Genomic DNA, 21,350 nt, shown 5'->3' on the forward strand with positions numbered 1-21,350 from the left:
CAGCGTAGTGCGGCAATAAAAGTTTGTTTACAGCCCTAGGTAAGATAAAGGCTTGTGTAAAGGCTAAGCGGTACCATTTAACCATGAAATAAAGCGGGTGCAGAGCCACAGGGGCGAGTGAAGAAACAAAGCCTGATTTTGACAACGTGTGGTACTGTTTCCCCGATCGAGCGCCCCTGTCAGTCGCATAAATACGTGGCGAACGCTCAGGCTTCATTTAGAATGCAAAGGCTGGACCACAGAACTCCAACGCAGCTGTATTTTCCTTACGGACAGCGACTACGAAATCCCGCGCTTAGCGAACCAACGACAAATATTTGCTCACAGCGCACCGCGCCCAACGTGTCACTAAGGTTGCTCGCACCGGCATAGTTCGCGTCAGAAAGCTCGTTCAAGAGCGTGGAACTTCACGTACCTTTTCTCCAATTGGACCGGCATTTCCGCGTTGCGTGCACTGTGGCACGCAGCAATGTTCCGGCATTGTAGTCTATCACCAAGAGCGGTCAATGCCCGCCTTCTATGATTTGCTACTTGGTTTCGGTTTCAAACGACCGTACCAAAATGGCGGACCTAGTTACCGGAGTCGACGTGAGATGGCGGGGCGCATTTTGCATAGGGTCTATTGCCGTGATAAATTTTATGAAAAAGACACAGTCGTGATATTTTCCTGCGAACAGACAGATCAACTAGGTTAAGGGTAGATTTCATGGAAGTGACGCTAGCCGTACGAAAATAGTTAGATAATATGAAGCGTGCGGAACGATTCTGGATAGCTTCGATGTCATGAAGTAACGAGTTGATATGAGGGTTCCAGATCGACGACGCATACTCGAGCTTTGGCCGAACTAAAGTTTTATATAAAACGAGTTTTATATCTGATGAAGCAAGAGCAAAATTTCGCCGTAAAAAACCGAGCATGCGGTTAGCGTCACTTGTGATATGTTCGATGTGTGTTTGCCAAGAAAGGTTATCCGAGATGTACACGCCAAGATATTTGTAACATGACACTTTGGTTAGGGGGTCGTGGTTGAGTATGTAAGTGCACGCTGTAGTATTACTTTTTTGACGGGTTACTCGCATTACTTTGCATTTATTTGTGTTCAGTTTCATTACCCATGTATCGCACCAAGTAGAAATCTTATTTAGGTCAGATTGTAGCGCACTTTGGTGGGCGGAATCCAAAATTTCTCTGTAAATGACGCAGTCGTCCGCGAAAAGTCTAATAGTTGATGATAGTGTGTTCGGCAAGTCATTAATATAAATTAAGAATAATAGGGGACCTAAGACAGAACCTTGCGGCACACCAGATGTAACAGGGCAGTGCGTGGAAAGACAGTCATTAGCAACTACGTATTGTGTGCGGTTAGTTTAAAAACACTCCAACCATTTGATTGATTGATTGATTGTGGGGGTTTAACGCGCCGACGCAACGCAGGCGATGAGGCGCGCCGTAGTGGAGGGCTCCGGATTAATTTTGACCACCTGGGGATCTTTAACGTGCGCCGAAATCTCGTACACACGGGCGTTTTTGCTTTTCGCCTCCGTCAGAAAACTCCAACCATTTGAGAATATTTACGTCTAGATTGATTGAGTTTAATTTAGAAAGTAGTAGTTTATGACAAACGGTATCGAATGCCTTTGCGAAGTCGATAAATACGCAGTCGATAACTAAAGAACGGTCAGCGGCGCGAAATAGGTCGTTAGTAAGGCTAAGCAACTGAGCTTCACAGGAGTAATTTTTTCTGAAACCATGTTGCTACTTGCTAAAAAAGGAATTGTTTTCGAGAAAGTGGACTAAATGGCTGTAGAAAAAGTGCTCAACAATTTTACATGGTACACTGATGAGCGATTGGGTCTGTAATTGATGGGATTGTGAGAGTTACCTGCTTTGGGCAAAGGAACCACCTTCCCAACCTTCCAATCCTGTGGTATTGCAGAAGTTTCCAGAGACTGTGAAAAAATCTTAGATAGAATTACAGCGGATAATATTTCAATATTTTTTAGGAATTTGGGGTTAATACCATCATCTCCGGGGGAAGAAGGTTTCAGATTTCTGATCAATTTGGCAACACTCACCCAGTCTATGGCTAATGGATCCATGTGTAAATAATTGTAGGCAGGGAAAGCGGGCGAACTGTATGATACACAGGTTACAAACACCGACGAAAAGACCGCACTTAAAGCTTCACAGCACATTTCACTTGGGATCACACAGTCGTCTTCAGACATCAGTTCAATTTTCTTTTCACTTTTTCGGTTGATGGTTAGCCAAAATCTGCGGGGATTAGTTCGAAGCATAGAGGGGAGGGTAACTTCAAAGAAACAACGCTTAGCCACGGCAAGCGCGTGCGCATATTCGCCGGCTGTCTCATTGTACACAGCCCATCGGTCAGTTGACCTCGAGCGTTTGGCTTTCCGGAAAAGGCGCTGCTTTTAAGTGCGAATGCACTTTATAAGCGACCCCAAACCTTCCACCGCCGGCGGCGGCGGCGGCGGCGGCGGCGGCGGCGTCCGCAGTCCTCCTCTCCCTAGCAACGGCGTGGAGCGGAGAGGAGCGTCGGTAGCAACGGCGCGGTGACGTCACTTCACCACGTGACCGCGCTCGCTCCGCCTCCTCGCCGTGGCTGCGCGGGTGCGCGCCGCTCCCCGCACCGCTCCTCGCGCCGTGACGTCATGGTATGACGTCACAGCGCGCCTCCTCTCCCCAGCAGCTGCCGCGCGCCTCTCTCTCCACCGTGACGTCACACTCTCTCCTCTCCCCCTCGCTCGGCTGCAGCTGCCATGCGCCGCTGTCCCTCTCCCCTTGCGCTCGCCTCCTCTCTCAGCCCCCTGGCTCGGCGCGCTCGGCGCGGCGTACCCCCCTATATATGCAGCGATAAACTGCCAGACCTCCGTGGGTCGGCTCGCGCGCGCTCACGGGCGAATGCCAACGGATTTTAACTTTACTCCCCCTCATAGCATCACCCCGTGCATTCGCACTTAACCATGTTCACCCTCGGGGAAATGCTTGGGAGTTTTTATTGCGTAGTCGCTTTAGGGTCGGTGTGAACCAAGGGGATTGAACGGTATTCGTTATTCTACGCAGGGACACATAATGGTCTATTAACTCGGACACCTTGGTTGTGAACATATGCCAATTTTTATCTACAGAACGCTGATCAAAATTATGAAACAGTTCTTCGGTGAACAATTCCAGCTCCCTATTTATTGCAGCATAGTCCGCTCGTTTGTAATCTCTGAATGTTTTCGAGGTTTTCTGTCGTCTGGGATTCCTGTTGGGAATAGTGAAATGGATTGCTGAATGGTCGCTGAGACCAGGTATCACAGAAAGGGATGTAACAAGATCTGGGTGAGTTGTGAGGACCAAGTCTAGAATAGTTGAGCTTGTAGTAGTAACACGGGTCGGGTATTTAACAAGTTGTATTAGATTGAAATCTGAGCACACACTGACAAAAGATGCGCTTTCAGACGTACTGGTGCTCGCACTTGGTTGGGGCATACACCAAGGAATATCGGGAAGATTGAAGTCTCCCAAAACAAAGAAGATTGTAGCAGGAAATCTAATATGTATCTTATTTAAAACATCATGAAATATCTCGGAAAAACCTGAAGAAGAACTTGGAGGCCGACAGCAGGCACAAAGAATGAAGTCTTTGTGGTACATGCGAATGCACACACAAAGTAATTCTAGTTCAGAAGTGACATTAACTTTGAAAGAAACAAATTCATTTGATACCGCAATTAAGACACCTCCGCCTGAATGGCTACCCCGGTCGTGCCGATAAAGAACGTAGTTTTTTGCACCATGCAAAATTTCCCTGCTATCAATTTTCGCTGACAACCAAGTTTCCGTTAGTATGATTATATCTGCCAGGCACGCATGAACAAGGGATAATAATTCGTCACGCTTGTTCATTACGCTCCTTACATTACAAAGGAGAAAGAAAATTTCCCGCTCAATAGCATCAGCTGGTGTGCGCACATCTAGCGACGTTGAAGACTGACCTTCGCTTTTGTTTGGGGAACACGATCCGGTTTCGCCCAGACTATTGTCATTACTTCGGCAGTTTTGAAAGCGTCCATCCTGAAGTTCAATTTCAACAACACGATCGGTAGTACTGCAATACACATAGCTCTTTTTGTCGATTACAACTTTGTTGTACTTCAGAGAAAATGGCTGGCCGGAGGCCTTCGCGAATTCCAGCAACTTTTTACGTACGGTGCGCGCTGCCTTACAAAAGTCCTGAGTAACTGAAATGGTTGTGCCGCGTAGCTTAGACTTTTGTGAAAAAATGGAGTCTTTCGTTTTAAAAGAAGCAAATTGGACGATGATTGGCCTGCACTTATTTTCGACAAACACTCCTAGTCTGTGTGCACGGCTAATCGCTTCCTCGGACAATTGCAGTTTAAACGAGCCAGAAAGAATTCCCCTAATTTTATTTTCTGCTTCAGCCCACGTCTCTTCCGCACAATCCGATATTCCATAGAATACCAAATTTTCTCGTCGTGCCCTGTCTTCAAAGTCATCCAGCCGTGATTGTAGTGTGGCCCTTTCATTATGTACAGCTGACGTAATCATCGCATCCAAATTCGCTTCATCATGTAGTGCGTCAAAGGAACTCACTTTTTCTTCCAGAGCGGCAAGACGCATTGTTAAGTCAGATACCTTGGTGTCAAGAATTCGTTGGTTTTCTTTTACCTCATTGATAGACTCCAAGAGCTGGTCGTGCCGCTCGTCTAGGTGCTTAGTAAGACGGTTAATTGCAGACAAGACTTGACTAGTTTCGGCTGCAGGGTCTAATTTTGGGGGACCAGGGTTGAGTTCAACGTCACCTCCTAGTACAAGAAGTTTAACCACATACACAATGTTAATAAAACTCAGACACCAAAACATGTGGGCACGGGAATAGCAGCAGGCAGATATTATCGGATCTTTTGGAATAAAGCGAGTGTGCAGTACCAACCTGAAGAAAAAAGCAGAAAGGATTTTTAGCGACCATCGTCGCTGCTGCCATTCCATGCCCACTGAATTGCGGCGAAGTCCGAAGGTGGCTTAAGTAGGCCATGCTGGCTGCGGTCGATGTCCCTCTGGCGGCTTGGGCAGCGTCCCCTTGCGGAGACACGTATGTTGCAGGTCACATGGCGCAGAATAGGCCGTTGTTATCTCCAGGACCGGGCGCTCTTCAGCAGCACTTGGCTGCGCCGAACCCTCAGCGCAGGCATAACGGCACGCGTGGAGAAGAACTGCAGTCAACTGAAGAAAAAAGCAGAAAGGATTTTTAGCGACCATCGTCGCTGCTGCCATTCCATGCCCACTGAATTGCGGCGAAGTCCGAAGGCGGCTTAAGTAGGCCATGCTGGCTGCGGTCGATGTCCCTCTGGCGGCTTGGGCAGCGTCCCCTTGCGGAGACACGTATGGTGGCAGGTCACATGGCGCAGAATAGGCCGTTGTTATCTCCAGGACCGGGCGCTCTTCAGCAGCACTTGGCTGCGCCGAACCCTCAGCGCAGGCATAACGGCACGCGTGGAGAAGAACTGCAGTCAACTGAAGAAAAAAGCAGAAATTATTTTTAGCGACCATCGTCGCTGCTGCCATTCCATGCTTAACAATAAAATTTTATTTGGAAATAGTGCATGTCTGTGTCCTTTTCATCCTTCGTCTAAATGTTTTCCCGCTTGAAAATCTTATGGAATGCCAAGTATTTCGTTCACACAAATTGAAAAGCTGGGCTTTCCCGTGATTATGCCGAACTACAGTTGGCAACACTATGCTCGCCTAGCGAGCGCACTAGAGCAAGTTCCTCTATATAGCTCCATAGAGCATTGTAAAGGAACCCTACCGCGCACGGACCAGTGGTGTCATCTCTCGGGGGGCCGACGAATAAGCGGAGCACCGGCTCGGGATCGCGTGATGCGGTTCTCCACTATTCGCACACTCATCCCTTCTAAAGACTGGATGCTCCTTGAACCCCAGTGACACCACATTACACACTTGTCCCAGCGCATCAAGTCAGCAAAACCGCCGCCAAACGCAATTCCTATGTCAGTCCACACTAAGGTTCGCCACACGATGCTGCCGTCGCGATGCTCGCCACAAAAACCCACAAAACATTGCACTGGTTCCGAGTATCTCGCTGTTGGGCAGCACAACAGGTTGGCAGGCCCGGGGGGTAGCCTGCAGCCGCAGCCAACGAACGCCCGGGTCGCGCCATGATTCGAACCCCACTCCCAGCTCAAGGTGGTAACACGAACGGCCGCGTCCCCGGAGGCTGCCCAAAGGCTCGCGCCGCTCGCGTAGGTGCGAGATCCCGCCGCCTCGTAGGTTGCGTGGCCGCTTCGACCACAGGTCCTCCAGAACGGTTGGCTGCCTGAAGGACGGTGGCCGGGCGAGCCAGAGCAGCAATTGCTGGTAGCTCCGCGGGACGCGCTCGACTCCGCCAGTGGCTCAGCAGGCCATCCTCGCTGTCCGTGGTAGTGGTGAGTGGCGCGGTTCCCGGTGGTATCTGTTTGTAGAAGGTCTCGCTCTGACCAACAGGCAGAAACGATTCCCATACTCGAAGTGAGGAGCAGCGGTTCTCCGAAACCTCCTGTGACTGGCCGGAAACCTATCCACAACCTCGCCAGATAGGGTAAAAAAGCTGCATGCCCGAGGGTTCTCCCCGTGCACTTCGCTAGCTCGCTGCATCACGAGTACGGCAACTGTTCTCCAGCAGCCACCCCCACCTGGAGGCAGCTCGCCTGACTATTACGAGTTGTCGGCCTCGAAACACCCATCCTTGTTATTTCGGCCTGGGGCGTTGGTCGGCAAAGCTGCGTCAGCATCAAGCATGCGGGGCTCCTGCCACTCACTCGCAGCAATACAAGCTGCCGTAGAGCCAGCGCCAACCGCAATACCAGCGGCTTACGGGCGCACATCACCGGTATAGGTCGCCCGAGAGTCCGTCTCTTCCAAAGATTGGCGATCTCTCGCGACCAACGAGCCCCCTGTTCCGAGCCGCGCGCAGCTCTTACTGCCTAAACGCAATATCGAGAGGAGACTTCACGGAATCGAGACGCACGCACTGCGGAAGCGTAGAGACAACGATCCCATTGCTCCAGCTTCCCGCAAAAGCGAAAGGAGACTGATTCTTCAGCGTTCCCCTCGCTCTTTGTCAGGCGTCGGATCGGCAGACACACCGCCTCGAACTCAAAGCGCAGTAGCGGCTGGCTTATCATGCGGCTTGCGAACCCCCCAAAACCGCACCCTCGCTCGGTAGTGTCCGCCGCGCCTGCGGGAAACTTCAGCCGGCGCTGCCGGAGCAACTGCGCGGGAACGGCGCTACGACGAAGGCGACCCGCCGTGATGTTGCAACACAGCCTACGTACCTCCCGTCTTGCAAGCGTGCAAGGACTGTGGCTGCTCGGAGAATACAGAGCGTGTTCCTACGGACGTACCACCTGGTACGAATAGGAATATTCACGCATTTGCCGACGCGGCTGTATCGGGTACCATAACTGTCTGCCTGCAAACACCGGGCGCGGGGCGTTTCGTCCAAGAAATTTTCGGGACAAAGCGTAGCGGGCTGCGACTGCAGGAACGCGTACATCGCCGAGCGTGGACCCTGAACCACACCTGTGCTTGATGTAGCAGACGCAGCAAAGATCGGTAACCCCCGTCCTAATCGCAAACGTCCGCGGACACCATCGGCACCAAAGGCTCGTCATGGTTCTCAGGAAGCTAGCAACCGCGAATTCATCTGAAGACGATACCCACGTTCTGGCGCCATTTCGAATATTGTGGGGTTCTTAGGGGCTACATAGCCAGTACTGGGGCGTAGGCCACCATGCTAGCTCACGGCGTGTCATCCACGCGGGCTCCCCCACCTACGGCAGCCCAGCAAGGTTCGCCGATACGAGAACACAGTATACATTAATGCCGAAGCACAGCCGTTTATTTGGGAACTCCCAAAGCATCCGAGCACAAGACTCGACGGGGTTCAAGAATCACGCCGTCCTCGTCGTGATTGCTAACGGGAGCCAGGCACTGACGTTACGCGACAACAAAGTCCCCACCTGAGATACATGGTCGCCGCCACCGCCGCGCTGTTCCGTCGACGTCCCCTCGACCCAGGGAGACAGAAGTATTTCACGAGGGAATCCGCTAGGCTCGGAGAAAGAAGTATTCGAGTACGGGAATCTCCTGGGCTGGGACAGCGCGGGCAGGAGGCGCTTTAATAGAGAGTTTTAGCAGTACGTCTGTTTCGTCGTTTACGTAGTTACCGTGATGACCGGGACGCCACTGCGCCTGCGCGCGCAGAAAGCGAGGAGGCGCAGTCCACCGTGACGCATGGACGGGCATGGTGAGGGCCGGCCCGCAGAACTAATCCCCGTACCGCGAACGAATGCACACGTGCCCAGACGGGTCCCGGTCATCAAGGTAACCACGTACAACATGGAGCATACGGAGTGCTAAAACTCTAATCTCACTGTCTGGCGAGGAGAAAATGCAGCTTGCGGAGCAGCACAACAGATGACGCGTCAAGCGCGTTGCCATAGTTTACATGTTCTTCTACGGGCTCGGCGCAGAAAAATTGTGATATCATCCAAGATATTGTGAAAATTGCGAGCTTTCTTTCTGCAAAATACATAAAGATAAGTGCTGGACATTTTAGCAGCAGATTTTAAGAAATACTACCCTAGTACAAGCCGTACCGCGCTTCAAACGAAGCATTAAACGGAATCCCGGAGCAGACGACGTCTGCCACGCCGCTTTCCCGCCACGAGTGTTCCACTTTAACCGCTCTCGCCTCTCGCGGAGTTCTCAGGTTAGCGCGCCTTTTTGATGCTGCACAGACATGGCGGCGAAGTTAGGAGTCTAAATCCGAGCTAATGCAATAGAGGGTTAGAGCCATCATCACTAAAACTAATCATACGTAGATTGTCAACCACGTGTTTTTTTTTTTGTTTTTCATTGTAGGTTTCACGTTATAAAAAATCAAAGCCCATTCGTCTTACGACAACGACGTTTGAAACGCGAAGATTTCGTTCACCGCAAACGGACTCCAATGAAAGTTAGTAGCACGAGAGATTCGTCGGCGTGGTCTCCCCACGACGGCAGCCCGCTATGCACGGACTGACTTTGGACCGGGGAGCCTTTTCTTTTTTCGCCGCGAGATCGACATGTAGGTGGCGACAGTGTCGCGCCGCTGGTGTGGATTAGAGCAGTGCACGGGCCGCAATTTCTAGGCCCGGCGCGACCCGGCGCGCTAGAGACACGGCCCAGGCCCGGGCCCGAGAAATTTATAAAAATTGAGCCCGAGCCCGGCCCGAGCTCGACGAATTTTTAAAATCTGAGCCCGAGCCCGGACTGAGCCCGACAGACTTCTAAAATATGAGCCCGAGCCCGGCCCGAGCCCGCCAGAGTGTTGGTAAATATCTTCCCTAGTCCGACAGGATATTAACGCGAACTTGAAGAGGTTTGCTGTTAACCTAAAAAGCGTAAGCACAAAGCGAATATGACTAATTTAGATTTAATTTTTTTTAAACATGGACCGAACTTTGTACAACTTATCCTTACTTAGAAGCGGTCTTTCCTGTAGTCGTGTAACTTGATTTTCCACTTCATTTACCAGTCTTCGAAATCAAGGCACACCCGAGGATACCTTAAATGATGCTGAGTAGGTGGATTTTTTTATTATTGCAATTCTTCAGCAGATATTGCACCTTTCGTTCTTCCAGTTGTTGCTGAAGTTTGATCAGATGATGCGTCCGGTTTCACCACTTGATTTTTGTCTTTCCCTCTAGTTACTTTGGCAGCATGATTTTATCTGCGCTTCTGTTCGTTCTTGACTTTAGTCATGGCTCTAAAAAATTCTTGCGGGAAAAAATCATGGGCTCTGCTTAGAAAATTGGTTCTTCAAACTCTGCACACACTGCGAAATCCAGGTCGCGTTTGTAGTGTTTGTTTTAGTTTGAAAAGGAGAGAGAAAATATAATCATGTTGTAGTCTGTAGCTGGAGTGCCCACGTTTTCTGGCCCGCTCTCTCCCACTAAGCTGATGGGACCCAGACGTTTCTTTTATTGACGTGAAGGCTTTCTTGTTTTTATCGTATCGTTTAACGGCGCGGTAGTGAATAGCCCTTCCTTTTTTTGTTTTCACTTCACCTGAAATATCAAAAAGAACACTTTCTCTTGCCAACAATTTAGAATTTGCGGCACAGGATAGCCGGGCCTTAGGAACTACTCGGCCCGGATCGGACCGGCACGGCTCGCAAAATTTTGGTTCAAGCCCGAGCCCGGCTGGGCTCGGGCTTTTGGGCCGGCACGGCACCGTGCACTGCACTAGTGTGGATGCTCCGCTGATCGGCCACGGGAGAATGCACACTGTGGGCGCGCTTCGTGCGTTTCTCGCGCCGTAGGTGCGCACGAAAGGCGCAGACAAGAGTGGTATGCTCTAGTTCGGTTCCTCAACTTTCAATGTCTAGCGTTGGAGCGGCAATAAGTTTTCATTACTACGTCAAAAAAGCGGCAACCCATCCGGAGCCTCAGAACGGCCGCAATAATGCCAATGAACTTGTACGCCGTAGCTCACAGCAAGCTTGATCTCTCTAGACTACGGCATTGAGCCTTCAATAAAATCACAAATAGGAACAAATCCGGAAGCCTTGATCTCCGCAATTCAGTGTACAACAGCAGTTTCAATCGCTTTCACTGGTAGCATGACGCTTGGAGGACACAGAAAGTCGGTGGCCAAATTCCAATAAAGGGGACACTCACAGGACATACATAGTCTGTTGCCTCCGGGACGTACACTGTCTTTTGACTGGGCAGAAATTTTTATAAGGATCTTGCATTTGTGAGATTTCCTGAAATTGTAACACCACTTCCCGACATCTTTTCAAAGGGCTTACGATATTTTTTTTTGTGTTCGAAGGGCAGCATAAAATTACTGAATTCCAACCAGCGCAGCGATCTAAATGCAATCGTTCTAACAGGTTTCTTGCGTGCAGCTTTAGTTAAATGGAATTTTAGCGACTGTGAAGGAAGGTTTGATGCATGACGTGGTCGGAACGATTATTTAAGGCTTTCGTCGCAAGTGAACTTGCGAAATAAATTGCTAATGCGCGCAGTGAAATCAACCTCTCATGTTTAGATAGACTTTCAAAGTGACAAGCAGGTTTACGGTGTGTAAACCAAGCTTCTGGAACATCACAGTGAATACAAGATTTTCTGTTACGCGTGGACTGTTGACCATTTCCGTTCCTTGTAAAATCTGACAGGTGCCTAGAACAGCGAGATGGGTTTGCATTCTTCCGTAATGTCGCTTACGAACCATAAATATGGCCTATGAATTTGCCGTGTTGCAGATGTAGTAAAACGTGACCTTTTTATTTCTCGTTACCAAACAGCGTAACGGGTTCCCTGCAGGTAATTTGTGTTGTAAAGAATTCTTGACGACTGGCTAAAAAGGCACGGATAAAGTTTTCTGTGCATTTCGTTCTTTTTCTTTTTTTTTTTGCATGGGAGGGGTGGGGTTGTTCTGCCAATGTTTCAAGCGCAGCGAGAAGAGAACGCATGTAACGCGAACAGCCAAGCGTTGGTTATCAGTATTACTTGCAACTGAAAGTATGCTCGGCGTCGTATTCCGTACTGATGAAAAAGCAGTACTTCAACGAGTAGGCGCCGGAATGTTCAAAACTGATGAACCCCATTTTTGCCCCGCACGGGGCACATTGAGTAATCTTGGTGACGGTACTGGCGATACCGCGGACCCCGAGCCCCCCAACATAAGCTGTGACCTACCGTGGTGATGTGTTTTTAAGGTGAAGGGTAGAAACCTCTAACGGTTGCCGTTGGAGCCTTGGTCAAGCTCCGGCCGATGGGCTCCCTGCCTGTCTACCAGGCAGGGAGCTCCGGGACCTCTTTGACTACCAGGGTAAGGTCAAAGGAGAAAGTACCCCCGTCTCCCTGCTTTCCAATGTATCATATGGAATTTTCCAAACCGTCCCCCCAGACGTGATCGGCCCCCGAAAAGGGGCCGCACCGAAGTTTCCTTTCCACCACTTCCAGACTTGAGTCCTCCGAAACCGAACAATTATCCTCCCTTCATCGTGTCGGAATCTGTAGACCAATCAAAACCTCTTGCTTCACAGTCCGTATTTCTCATTTCAAAGTTTCTTGACGGTATTGTTGGAGGGTCGTATAAGGCCAAAAAACATCGAACCGGTGGAATTCTTGTCGAGGTCAGTAGCCAGGATCAGGCCAAAAAACTTCTTGTGCAAACCAGCATCGCCGATCTGCCAATCCGAGTCACGCCCCACCGCAGCCTAAACAGCTCCCAGGGCGTGATTTCCGACTATGACCTACTGAATGAAACTGAAGCCGACTTGCTGGAGTGCCTTCGTGGCCAGGGCGTAACAGCGGTCAGGCGAATAACTATACGAAGACATGATAAACACATACCAACAAAGCACCTCATCCTAACCTTTGACAGGTCGAGCCTTCCAGAATACATCAATGCAGGTTTCGTGCGATGTCCAGTCCGGCCTTACATCCCGAACCCGCGGCGCTGTTTCAAGTGCCAACGGTTCGGGCACGGCACAAACTCCTGTCGCGGCCGACTTACCTGCGCGAAATGCGCCCAGCATGACCATGCGTCCGAAAATTGTAACGTGCAACAGCCTCTTTCAATAAACTTCCAGGGTCCACACGCGGCCTACTCCAGGAAATGTGAAAAATTTTAACTTGAAAAGAAAATCATAAACATCAAGGTAACCGAAAACATCACCTTCTCAGAGGCGCGGAAGAGATTCGCCTTTATCCCTCTGGGCAGGTACGCCAACGCAACTCGCCGGGGGGGCGGAGCGGCGTCTTGTTTCGGCGGGGACCCAGTACCGCGAGTCGGACTTGGTCCCGCCACCGCCCCCCCCCCCCTGGGTTGCCTCTTGCAGCCCAACCCGCCTCCGCACCGCTCGCTGGGCCAGCAGCAGCTGTGGTGGCATCCACGTCCGTTGGGGATGCTGCACCCTCTTTTTCGTCCTCTCCACCTGCCCAAAGCACACGCGACGGCCCGGACGAGATGGAGACGGAGGAAACCGCAGTAGTTCCCACCTCCGCCGCACCGCCTGTGCCACCCGGGCCGCTCCTGACGCCCTCGGCGGTCACGGCCAAAACGAAGGGCACGTGAAAGGGTGCCAAGTCCGGGGGGTCCGGTACGCTGGGTACCCCTTCCAAATAAGATGATGAGGTGGATGTGGGACCCTTCCTGTCGGCTTTGCAGCGGAAGGAGCAGGTCCCTCCATCTAAACCTCCAGAGGAGGTAAAGAAAACCCGTCCAAGAGTCCAATCCCCGAAAGACCCTACATAAATAGTCAAACTCCAGTAGCTCTAATACATCATAATGGGAAGAGAAAATATCATTCAATGGAACTGCAGAGGCCTTCTAAATAATCTTGATGACATGTATGAGATTCTGCATGCCAATCAGCCCAGTTTAATGTGTGTCCAGGAAACATCTGAATTCCAAACTCACAAATTTCTTGAATAGCTACCTGGTATACAGGAAAGACAGGGATGGCTGCACACACTCTTCTGGCGGTGTGGCCATAATCGCCCGCAAATCCTTAGCATGCCACCCTGTCACGTTGAACACCGCCCTTTAGGCTGTAGCCGTTCGCACTATAATATTTAATAGGTTGATAACAGTATGCTCCATATACATTCATCCTGATGTTGCACTTACGAGCTCCGACTTCCAGGCGCTGGTTGAACAGCTGCCCAAACCATACATCCTTACAGGCGACCTTAATGCTCACAACTCTCTTTGGGGCTCTTCCAGAACGGATGCCCGAGGTCGCCTGATAGAGAAATTTCTTACATCTTCAGGAGCATGCATTTTCAACAATAAACAGCCTACATACCATAACATAGGTCACAACACATACTCACATCTTGACCTGGCTATTGGTTCTGCAATTCTCTTTCCATGTCTTGAGTGGGGTGTGGGCACGGACCCATATGGTAGTGACCATTTCCCCACTTCATTAACGTATATACGTACAGGCCCGAGCAGTCCATCTTCCCATAAAAGGTTTAATGAAGCAAGAGCTAACTGAAATACATTTACAGAGACATCCCAACTACACCACACATCCATAGGACACCTACACGTTGAAGAAGCTACCCAACTGCTCAGGGCGCACATCCTCGACGCCGCTGAAAAGTCCATTCCCCAGGCCTCGGGTGCTCCGCGCAACCAGCGGAGGCCGTGGTGGAATGAGGACTGTAGGTGGGCGCGAGAGGCCCAGAACAAGGCGTGGGGTGTCCTTCGTCCGTACGCCACGTCGGGTCCCCTCATTTTGTTCAAACAGGCCAAGGCGTTAGGGAAACGCGTGCGCCGTGAGGCAAAACGAGAGAGTTGGCGTTCCTTCATAACATCCATAAACTCCTACACAGACACACGGAAAGTATGCACGAGAATACGCAAACTCAAAGGACAACAAACACACAGCCTGCCTCTGGTCAGCACAACAGGGGATACACTCGAAGACCAGGCTGACACACTCGCACAACACTTCCAACACGTTTCCAGTTCAGCACACTAAACAAACACTTTCATGAAACACAAAGAAATGGCCGAAAAGAAGCCTTTACATGACAATGACAGGTCAGCCACTTCTTATAACTCTGAGTTCACACTTCATGAGCTGAGGGGTGCTCTGAGCACGTGTAAACCCTCAGCTCCAGGCCCAGACAACATTACATATACAATGATACGGAACACACACACAGACACTCTTGTAACACTTCTTTACCTTTTCAACAAGATATGGCTTTCGGGGCACATTCCAAAGTCTTGGAGGGATGCCATATTGTAGCATTCTTGAAAGAAGGGAAGGACCCTTCTTCTCCCGCTAGCTATCGACCCATTGCCCTGACCAGCTGCCTGTGCAAGCTTCTCGAGAAGATGATAACCCGGAGGCTCGTGTACTTTTTGGAGTACAACGGTCTTCTCGAGAGCTGCCAGGCAGGCTTCAGGGCAGGGAGATCCACAAACGATCAACTTGTGGCACTAGAGGCATACATTAAGGATGCCTTCTTTCACAAACAGTTCTGTTTAACTGTGTTTTTCGACCTCGAAAAGGCCTATGACACCGCTTGGCGTTATGGGATCCTTACTGATCTGAAGTCATTCGGTGTTTCTGGTAACATGTTTAACACCCTTGCTAGTTATTTGTCGGAGAGAACCTTTCGCGTCGGAGTTGGTTCTGCACTCTCAAAGGTACACGTGCAAGAAAATGGCGTGCCGCAAGGCGGAGTTCTAAGCTGCACTCTCTTCATAGTAAAAATGAACTCCCTTGGGAAGGCACTGCCACCTACGATTTCTTATTCCATGTATGTAGATGACGTGCAGATATCTTTTATATCATGTAATATGTCAATATGCGAACGCCAATTCCAGCTAGGCGTCAACAAACTTGCCAGCTGGGCAGAAAAGAATGGTTTTAAATTGAATCCTGTAAAAAGCTCTTGCGTTGTGTTCTCTAGGAAGCGCGGGGTCCATCCGGACCCAGACATTACTCTTAATGGCATGTCTCTTCCTGTGAACAAGGATCACAAGTTTTTAGGTGTTCTTTTTGACCACAAACTCACATTCATTCCTCACATCAAGGAACTTAAACATAAATGTCTCAAAACAATGAATATACTTAAGGTTCTCTCCCATCAATCGTATGGTTCTGAAAAGAACTCCTACTACGGCTCTATACTGCTTTGGTTGGGTCTCGTTTAGACTATGGCAGTGTGGTATATGGGTCGGCGACTAAAACAGCGTTGCGAATGCTTGACCCAGTGCTACACTTGGGGGTACGGCTTGCTTCGGGTGCTTTTCGCACTAGCCCTGTCGAGAGTCTGTATGCCGAGTGTAATAAGTGGAGCCTTGAGAACCAATGGACGTACATGGACTTACTTTATGCTTTTAAAATTTCGTCGCTGAATAATCATCCTTTTTATCCTGTCTTTAACGACACATCAACATCTCTGCTCTTTGTAAATCGCCCATCCGTTCCTCTGCCCTTTTCACTTAGAGTGAGAGAGCGAACCTCGGATCTCGGTGCTTCCTTTTTAGATGTGTATAGGTCGTCCTTTTCTAACAGTTTACCACCTTGGCAAGTTCGCCCTGTGCGTTGCGACCTTTCTTTTATAAGACTTGACAAAAATCGTGTACCACGAGCTGCAATACTGCAGCACTTTCTGTCTCTGCAGTTTAAATACACATGTGCAGAATTTTATAGTGACGCTTCTAAAACCTCCACTATGGTGTCGTGTGCTGCTCATGGTCCAAATTTCAATGCAGCCAGAACCATGAGCATCCACACAACAATTTTTTCAGCAGAAGCGTATGGAATTTTACTGATTGTACGACACATTCTTGAAAATCAAATTCCCAATTGCATCATCTATACAGATTTTTTTAGTGTTGTTCGCGCACTGTCATCGCACAAGCCCCCCAAAAACCCCATAGTAAATCTTGTATTCAACGGTATCATGTCCGTCTATGCACAAAAGCATGAGCTGGTCCTCTGCTGTGCCCCAGGACACGCAGGGATCGCTGGCAACGAGTTGGCAGACGAGAGGGCCGCTGCTGCTGCACTCAGGAACACTGTAGACATTACGATACCCTACACAGACTTCAAGCCACACATAAGACAACACTTGCGCAGAACATAACAAACACACTGGGACAAACAGACAGACAACAAACTACATGTAATAAAGCCACACTTGGGACGGTACACATCTGACTCACACAAAAGACACACGGAAGTCGCCTTGGGTAGGCTGAGGATAGGGCACACGCATGCAACTCACTCGTATCAGCTGACGGGATCTCCTAGACCCGAGTGCAGCAGGTGCGGAGAGGCCCTATCCGTAGTGCACATAATAATAACATGCAAGGCACTTCACACAACACGACACAAACACTTCAGAGAACTCTACAGACAACATATCTCCCTACATCCATCGCTGTTTCTTGGTGACGATGCCATGGTTTCTGTTAAACGTGTCTTTGAGTATTTGTCAGACATAAGGTTTTTACACCTCATTTCTTATCACGCATAACCAAAACTGGCCCTATACACCAGCCATGCTCATTCTCGTTTTTGTGATTTTACTTTTGTTTTTGCTGACTATACTTAGTGTTTAAGGTTTCACCCCTCATATATGACTATTGTTTTGGCGCTCTTTGCCCTAGTTGGCCTTGCGCCATAAACATCCAACCATCATCACCAACCCCATTTTTGCTCGAAATTGTCCTGGAATCGCGGCTCGCGTTTTTCTTAATTGTATTGAAAGCGAGCAGTGTGGAAAAAATAAAAAAAAAATCCAGCGATTCATGGCACATACCCTCCACACCTGTGGGCAATAACGACCATTATATTCCGCGATTTTTCCTCTTCTTTAAACTTAGGTCCCCTTTAATAGGTTAGGACGTGAATATATAAGGCATTTGATTATCCCGGGTGAAGCACACTTCTGGACAAGATGATATATGTCGGGATTTGAAAATAAGATACATGAAAATGACACACGAAATACCACAGGACAGGCGGAAACTCACAACTGTTTAATTTAACGAGAAATGCCCCATAAATACTCTTCCGTATCCACAGAAACGTATTTTAAATAATACGTAAAATTAGCAACGCAGCTACTTTTCAAAAAGAGTATTTATTTTCGAAAAGGAACGAGAAGAATTTGATCACGCAGGCGCTTTTGTGTGTAAAATGCGTCCCCGGTAACGTATTGGCGATAGCGCACGGCTCGTGTGCCGCGTAATTGTTTTTGTTTGCTTCTTCTTTCTATAAGGGCACAGCGCAATTTTACAAGAGTGCGGCAAATGCACGGGTATGCACAATCTTGTCGCTTCTTACCCGATTCATGAATTAACCTTCTATCATTTAAATAACCACCATGCCACCTTCACAAAGCACCCTTTGCCGTTTCCAAAACGGCAGACGACTGCACTCATCAATAAGAAATGTACAATGTGTCGAAGCAATGTTTATAACACGTTTCACAACGGCGAAGATGTTTCATGAAATAAAACCAGCGCATTAACCCGCAACGGCCGCAGATTATTGCGTCTCTAGAGGAAATGCGCAAGCAGGGGTAACTATGTCATTGCCTACTGCCAGACAAGTACACGTATTGGTTGTTTAATCGCGTGCACCACGAGTCTTGCGCCGCGCGCAACGTAAACGAGCAGACGATGCGAGAGCGCCATCTACACTAGGAGCGGTTCGTCCCGCCGCCGCCAGGGGCCGACTTTGTTCGATCTCGGGGCGATTAGCGCCCCGCGACCGAGGGCGCGTCGGTGCCGTGCCCAGTAGGGTGCCTCAAAGCAGAGGGGTAAAGCAAGCTCCGAGACCGTACGAATCGTGGGCGCTGACATGATACAATTCCCATGGTTGCCAGATCAATTGTATTCAGCCTTCTAAAAAGTTGTTCTGTAATTATTTTACTAAAACAAGGAACTGAAGCAAAATAGTTACAAATAAAATTGCCTCAGTAATTAAAACTAGCTTCATAAAAACTTTTAGTGTAATTAAGCTCGAATTAGCGGAGAAAGAGTAAGTGCGTAGTTCAGTTTTGGTTTCGATTTTTTTAAAGTGTGCTAGGAAGTGGCGAGGCACTTGCGCCTGTCTTGCGCAGTGTGTGTGTGCAGTCTCCAGCTCAGATCTGCGTGCGTACAAAATGTGTACAACTGGTACAACTCGGATGCACGCGCTGAGCAAGTGCCTCCCCAGGCGCTTGCGAAGCTGTCATTTTTTCTTCACGTTAAGCACCCTCTCTCTCTTAACTGACGCCGGAACAGCGATTCCGATCTGACCTTGAGTACCGCAATTTCACTACCGGCTGCGGAGTGGCAGCCAGCGATCGTTCCCGTTGGAAGAGAAATAAAAGGAGCTTTTATATTCGTTCGGTTCTGGTTTTTTTATTCATGGAACTTCTTACAGCTCTCCGTGCTTCGAACTTTCGCGCAAACGTTCGCGAAGGTAGAACGAAAAAATGAGGTAACAAAATGCGGTTTCTTTTTTAATCAGTCACAATAAATCAATAAGTCCATGCCCTCTCCTCGCGCGCTCTGTGCGGTAAATTACTGCCCATTCAATACTGCCCATTCAGACCCGCAAGCTTTCCCTTTGAAGTGGTGGAAAGCAGCTAGAACTTGACGAATACAGACAGAAAGGAAAACGGGACACGCCGCGGACTGTATTTCGCATACTCCATTGCATGCATTCATCCACTCCGTTGGCCTGCGATCGACCGCGCTCTTTCGTTCCTGTGCTTCAAAGCGCCGCGACTCACTCAGCGTTGTCCCATGCGATGTTTTTTTTTGTGTGTGTCAATAAAAGTTTTACATTGAGCTAATGCCACAGTTCACTTCACTTCGTTTGAAACGCATTGAGCGACTCGAAAATGCCAGAGAATGGCAAATAAAGCGGCACTGCGCAAAAATGCACGGAGATCATACGGAGATTCATTTTTCTGTGCGCCCAGTACGGATCAGCTGACTCTTCGGCGTCCTCGCGCATGCGATCAGTCGCATTCGAGCTTGCGCGCAAGTGTTGTGTGAGCGTTGCCACATCTTGCTCAAATAGTCTCACTACATATAAGTCACACGTACGCTAAACCGAAAACACGCCAGTTACCTACCCACAGGTGATAAACTACGTAATGCTGTCGATGCCGCCCACACAAAATCCGTCTGGCCAGCGGTCCGCCATGTTACAATTAATCCCGGCATGCTTCGCTAGCCGGACGCGGAAACGCCACAGTAGCTCGTTGCCAGATTACAACCCATCGCTTTCGCTGCTTTTAGTAAGCAAAAGCTCAGCTGGCAACCTTCAAATCGTTGTATCATGTCTGCCCCTGTGTGTCGTACGGTTCCAATGCATTGGCTCAGCGGCGCGCTTTCCCTCTAGAGTCAGTATATTATCTCTATGCCTCAAAGCGCGCGCGCTGCGCCGGACCAAACCCTATCGCGCTTTCTGACGCCGTTCTCAATAATTCTTGCTCCGTGGGGTGGGACAGCGCGGGAGGGCGGCGCGTTAAAGGGTGCTTTCTTCTTCATCCGACTTGTCGGTCCATCACGAGAGTCTGTGTCGGGCGGCCGTTTTCTTTTGAATTTGGGAGCAGGACCCCGACAGCAGTGTCAGGCCAAACGCGTCACTTGAATCAAATATTGTGATTGGTTCATCCGACCTTATAGTACTTTTAAATGCAGAGCATTTCAGTAACTCACGATGTCACCCGCGTTGGCGTCCGTAGTCCGCGTCCGCATCGCTCCCCCTACACTATATAAAAAAATAATACTTACCGGCGCCAGGTTTCGATCCTACGGCTGTGCGGGCGGAACGCAAGGTGCACGGTACTCTACCCAAGGTAAATATAACTGGTAGCGAAGCTTCCATAGAAGCCCATATGTTAAGAAAATGGCGGCTCTTAAGCTGCTCATGGGGCTTAGCGCCATCTGTGTGAGGAGGGAACACTTCCCGCGGAACAAAAAATAAACAGGATGTGACGCAAGATTCGGTCAGAAAGTGACGTCATTTTGGTAGCATTAGCGGGAAAATATAACTTCAAAATAGCCTTAGCAGGCCTCTTCTCGCTGAGGGCCCATGTCATTGCCATCTGACACAAGTTGGCGAGCCCTTGGCGCGTGTGCTTCAAGTCAACGGCAGCTTATACTCGTGACTAGAGAAACGTACTGTAGCATAATATCGTATGATTCGCCTCCGTGTTTATAAAAACATCTTGCATCTTCTCTGAACCTTTATTCTGTATTCATGCCTTCCACTGCGGTATAAAAGCAATCAGTGTTTTATTTTGATTGCAGTGGGTGGCAAACGTACCCCGCCCCCCCCCCCCCCCCCCCCAACCGGAATTTTTTTTCTGCCTTGGGATACAGAGCACAAAATGACACTTGACCACTCTCCCCGGCCCCCCTTTCATGTAAAAAACGTCCCCACTGCTTAACCCGATACCAATTTCTACTAACGCCACTGCTGGGTTTAATTGCGTTGCACATACGCAGGTTGCGTGCGTGCCTTAAGTATAGATCAAGGTTATATAACGCTTGCTCAGTTTGTGTACTTCTGTTCTAAGAGAAGAAAATAACGCATAGTCATGCTATAATCAAGACATCAAGACATTTGGATTTTATTCCAGGATAAACATAAAACAAATTTACCACACTGCACAATGTCAGCACGTATTGTATAAGTACAAAATAATCGTGGGCACTACATGCATTATGTTTTTTCTTACGCGCCGAAAAATTGACTTTACCCGTAACACATATCATT

At 49.2% G+C, this 21,350-nt stretch overlaps 1 pseudogene; it reads right to left on the minus strand.

Moving 5' to 3' along the window:
• Positions 1 to 4,575: 4,575 nt before the first annotated feature.
• LOC144166934 (uncharacterized) lies at positions 4,576 to 8,063 on the minus strand (annotated as a pseudogene).
• Positions 8,064 to 21,350: the final 13,287 nt, after the last annotated feature.

The sequence above is a fragment of the Haemaphysalis longicornis genome, unplaced genomic scaffold, assembly GCF_048455015.1.
Source record: "Haemaphysalis longicornis isolate Haplotype H1 unplaced genomic scaffold, Haemaphysalis longicornis Haplotype H1 scaffold_1, whole genome shotgun sequence".
Lineage (NCBI taxonomy): Eukaryota > Metazoa > Arthropoda > Arachnida > Ixodida > Ixodidae > Haemaphysalis > Haemaphysalis longicornis.